Source organism: Kogia breviceps, chromosome 3, assembly GCF_026419965.1.
Source record: "Kogia breviceps isolate mKogBre1 chromosome 3, mKogBre1 haplotype 1, whole genome shotgun sequence".
Taxonomy (NCBI): Eukaryota; Metazoa; Chordata; class Mammalia; order Artiodactyla; family Physeteridae; genus Kogia; species Kogia breviceps.
Genome location: NC_081312.1, coordinates 117,908,888 through 117,914,352, shown reverse-complemented (window position 1 = coordinate 117,914,352; position 5,465 = coordinate 117,908,888). Strand labels below are relative to the sequence as shown.

Genomic DNA, 5,465 nt, shown 5'->3' with positions numbered 1-5,465 from the left:
AAACTTAGGGCTTTGTCAGGCTCCGCACAATCAGGAAGTGAAGGCTAAGACAGAGAGGAAGACTGCTTGTCAAAACATTAAAGACATGCTCAACAGAGCCTCTCAGCAAAGGTTGGTAGACTCACTGGTTCACGACATTTAAGAAAATCTCTATTTGTTAGCTTACAACTAGGATAACTGAGCACACATCAATTACCACACATAACAAATAATACACACTTTAAAGAAATAGTCAAAAAAGTACTAAATAACAATAACAATAAAACAAATAACAATGACAACAAACCCTAGTGGGAGAGAGAATTGGATTTCTAAAGGTGTCATAGCACATTATTCTAAATGTCTAGATAATCAATAAAAACTTACAAGATACCTAAAGAAACAAAGTATAACCCATACACAGGCAATGGGAAAAACAAGCAGTCAATAGGAACTGACCCAGAGAATTCTAGTAAGATGTTAAACTTACTCGAATTTAAATCAGCTATCATAAATACATGCAAAGAACTAAAGGAAAACTTATATAAAAATGAGAAATATGTGTCACCAAATAAAGAATATCAGTAAAGAGATAGGAAGTTTAAAAAAGAACCAAGTAGAGGGTCCCGGAGGTAAGATGGCGGCTTCTCCGGAGTACAATGTGGTAATGACAGCGATTGAACCAGAGCTGCTATATGACAAGGAAGCAAAGAGATATGTGTCCTAAAAATGCTAGCTATTACGGGAATTGAGCAGCCAACTTGATGATGCTCAGAAAGTTCTGGGAAGCTCTTGGAGATGCACAGCAGTCAGTGAGGGACATCTACGAGAGGACAAATGTCACCTATCTTTAGGGAATGCCATGGTGGTATGTCGTGGTTTCCAGAGAGCCCTAGAACTGGGTCACAAAAATGCTCAGGCACAACAGGAGTTCAAGAATGCCAATGCAGTCATAGAATATGAGAAAATAGCAGAAACGGATTTTGAGAAGCGGGATTTTTGGAAGGTTGTGTTTTTTGCATGGACCATGCCCTAGAATATGCCCCTGCCTCCCATCGCTTCAAAATCCTCAAAACAGAATGTTTAGCAATGCTGGGTTATTATCCAGAAGCACAGTGTGTGGCCAGTGACATTTTAGGAATGGATTTCACCAATGTTGATGCTCTGTATGTACAAGGTCTTTGCCTTGATTATGAAGATTGTACTGAGAAGGCAGTTCAATCTTTTGTCCAAGCTCTCAGGATGGCTCCTGACCATGAGAAGGCCTGTGTCACTTGCAGAAAGGCCAATGCACTTAAAGAAAAGAAAGAAGATTGGAATAAAGCATTTAAAGATGGAAATTAGAAACTAGCATGTGAACTGTACACAGAAGTCCTGGGGATAGACCCCAATAATATAAAAACAAATGCTAAACTCTACTGTCATTGGGGTATGGTTAATTCCAAGCTTAGGAAACTAGATGATACAGTAGAAGACTGCACAAATGCAGTGAAGCTTGATGACACTTATATCAAAGCCTACTTCAGAAAAGGTCAGTGTTACATGGACACAGAACACTATGAAGAAGCAGTACAGGACTATGAAAACGTATATCAGACTGAGAAAACAAAAGAACACAAACAGCTCCTAAAAAATGCACAGCTGGAACTGAAGAAGAGTAAGAGGAAAGATTACTACAAGATTCTTAGAGTAGACAAGAATGCCTCTGAGGACGAGATCAAGAAAGCTTATCGGAAACGGGTCTTGATGCACCATCCAGATTGGCACAGTGGAGCCATTGCTGAAGTTCAGAAGGAGGAGGCGAAAATGTTCAAGGAAGTCAGAGAAGCTTTTACCATTCTCTCTGATCCCAAGAAAAAGACTCGCTATGACAGTGAACAAGACCTGGTTGAAGAGAGCATGAATATGGGTCATTTTGATGCAAACAATATCTTCAAGGTATTCTTTGGCGGTCCTGGGGGCTTCAGCTTTGAAGCATCGGGTCCAGGGAATTTCCTTTTTCAATTTGGCTAATGAAAGGAAACCATCCAGAACCCAGAAAATGCAGATTTGCTCAGTTTAACCTCCAGTGTGGACACAGTTCACCTCCTCCCTTCATCATGATCCACGTACTTAGAGCAGTTTCGTTCTCAGTTGGATACCCAGTGTCTGTGTGAGGGGGGTGAAGGAAAGGGAGCCAGCACTGAAGACTGTGGGTAAGGGAGGGAGGTGGGGGGTGGACAGGGAAGCTTGTGAATTTTTGTTTTACTGTTTAACTTTATTAAAAAACAAAACAAAACAAAACATAAAATGAACCAAGTAGAAATTCTACAGTTGGAAAGTAAAATGACTAATATAAAACATTCACTAGAAGGGCTCAACAAGGGATTACAGTGACAGAAGGAAGAATCAGTTATCATGAAAAAAGGTCAATTGAGATTATCCAGTTTGAGAAAGAAAATGAAAAAGGAATAAATAAAAACAACAGGGCCTTTTGGTTCTTATGGGACACCATCAAGCATACCAACATATGGCTAATGTAGGCCCCAAAAGGACTGGAGAGAGAGAAAGGTATAGAAAGACTATCTGAAGATGGAATGGTCTCATACTTCCCAAATTTGACCAAAAAGTATTATACTGTAATCTAAGTAACTCAATAAATTCTATGTAGAATAAACACAAGGAGATCCATGTTTAGAGACATCTTAGTCAAATTGCTGAAAACCAAGATAATGAAAGAATGCGGAAGTAACAAGAGAAAAGCAACTTATCATCTGCAAGCTATCTTTAGTAAGATAACATCTGACTTTTCATTAGGGATCAGGAAGGTCAGAAGGCAGTGGGATGGCATGTTTAAAGTGCTGAAATAGAAGACTGTCAACTAAGAATTCTACATCTGACAAGATTAACCTTGAAAAATGAGGGAAAAATTAAGACATTCTCAAGTAAATAAAATCAGAGAATTCATGGATAGCAAGTCTGCTCCACAAGAAATAATAAAACATTTAACTTCAAGCTGAAGTAAAAGGATATTAAACAGTAACTTAAATCTACATGAAGAAATAAAGAACACTGGTTGAGGTAAATATAAAAGACAGTATCAGTGTATTTTCACTTGTAACACTTTTCTAATCCTCTCTGATTTTTAAAAACTGCATAAAGCAATCCTTATAAAACTGTGTTGATATGTTTATAGTGTATACATTTGTAATTTGTATGTCCATACAGTGGAGATGAGGGGAGTAGGAATGGAGCTCATTGGAGCAATCTCTTTGTAATTTAGAAATATGTGGAAATTAAACATGTTCCTAAGTATGGTCAAAGAAGAATCAGTGGGATTCTTCTTTGTAATTTCCCCTATAATTCAAAGGGAAATTACAAAATACTTTGAACTGAATTAAAATGGTAACACAAAACTTATGAGACATAGCTAAAGCAGTCATTAGAAGAAAATGTACAGCTGTAAACACATATTAAAAAAGAACTTAGATTAATAACTTAACCTTCCACTAGGGAAAAATATAGTAAAAGGAAAGAATATTAAACCTAAAGCAAGCAGAAGGAAGGAAATAATACAGATTAGTGCAGAAATTAATGAAAAATAAAGAAGAAAAACTGTAAGGAAAATCAACAAAATAAAAAGTTGGTTCTTGAAAAGATCAACAGAATTGACAAACCATTACCTAGCCTAACTAAGAAAGAAAGAAAATTCCAATTAGGAATAAAAGAAGGACATCACCTAAGACATATATAGAAAGTAAAACATAAGGGAATATTATGAACTATTATATGCCATCAAATTCAAAATCTAGAAGAAATGAACAAATTCCTAGAAAGATACAAACTACTAAATCTGCTTTAAGAAGAAATAGAAGATATAAATTAAACCTATAACAAGTAAAGACAGTGAATTAGTAACAAAAATTCTTTCCACTAAGAAAAGCCCACCCACATAGATTCTACCGAATAGTGAATTCTACCAAATATTTTAAAAAAAGAATTAACAACAATCATTCACAAACCTTTCCAAAAAATATACAGATGAGGAAACAATTCCCAACTCATTCTATAAGGCCACTGTTACCCATAGCATATATAAAGATTTAAACACCATAACAAAATGGAAAATGCTACAGAAATTCAAGGCTGGTTCAACATACTAAAGTTGATTAATACATTCCATATTATAGAATAAAGGGCAAAATTCACATAATTAGCTCAAAAGATGCAGAAAAAAATTATAATATTCAACACATTTTCATGATAAAACACATAACAAACCTAGTAGAATGGAACTTGCTTAACCTTATAAAGAGCAGCAATGGAAAATCCACAATTAACTTGATATTTAATGGTAAAAGACTGCATGCGTTCCCTTAAGATCAAAACAAGACACGAATTTCACTCTCATGTCTTCTATTCAACACTGTACTGGAGATTCTAGATGGGAAAATTAGACAAGAAAGTGAAATAGAACATCCAGATTGGAAAGGAAGATATAAAACTACCACTATTTGCAGATGATATGATCTTGTATATAAAATCCTACCAAACTCATCACAAAACTATTGCAGTTGATAAATGAGTTAAACACTATTGCAGGATATGAACAATATAAAAAATTCAATTTCAAAGATAAATTTAAGAAATAATTCCATCCACAAGACCATAAAATAATAAAATACATAGAAATAAATTTTAAAAAAGAAGTGCATCACTAATACACTGAAAACTGAAAAATATCATTGAAATAAATTGAAGATGATCTAAATAAATGGAAAGACATCCCATGTTCATTTAATAGTGTTAAAATGTCATTACTCTTCAAATTGTTCTGAAAAATCAATGCACTCCCTATCAGCATACCATTTGACCTCTTTGCAGAAACTGAAAAATTCCAAAATTCACTTGGAAACTCAAGAGACTAAGAATAGCCAAAACCATCTTGAAAAATAACAAGGTTGGAGGGTTCACACTTCCTGATTTCAAAACTTGCTATAAAACTACAGTAATCAAATAATATGGTGCAGGCATAAAATAGACATATAGATGAATGAAATAGAATTGAGTCCAGAAGTAAGTCTTTGTTTTGTTGCGTTACGCGGGCTTCTCACTGCCGTGGTCCTCCCACTGCGGAGCGCAGGCTCCGGACACGCAGGCTCAGCGGCCCTGGCTCACAGGTCCAGCCGCTCCACGGCACGCGGGATCCTCCCGGACCGGGGCACGAACCCACGCCCCCTGCATCGGCAGGCGGACTCTCAACCACTGCGCCACCAGGGAAGCCCCAGAAATAAGTCTTTACACTTATGGGGGGTTGATTTCTTGACAAGGGTTCCAAGAAAACTGAATGGGGTAAAGACAATCTTCTCAACAAATGGTGCTGTGGCAAGTGGATATCTTCATGCAAAAGAATGAAGTTGGATCCTTACCACCTACCATATACAAAAGTGCACTCTAAATGAAAGAGAGGCCTAAATGTAGATGATAAAACTATAAAACTCTGAGAA

The 5,465-nt window shown here is 36.4% G+C and overlaps 1 pseudogene; it reads left to right on the top strand.

Moving 5' to 3' along the window:
* Positions 1-616: 616 nt before the first annotated feature.
* Positions 617-2,036, top strand: LOC131752287 (dnaJ homolog subfamily C member 7 pseudogene; annotated as a pseudogene).
* Positions 2,037-5,465: the final 3,429 nt, after the last annotated feature.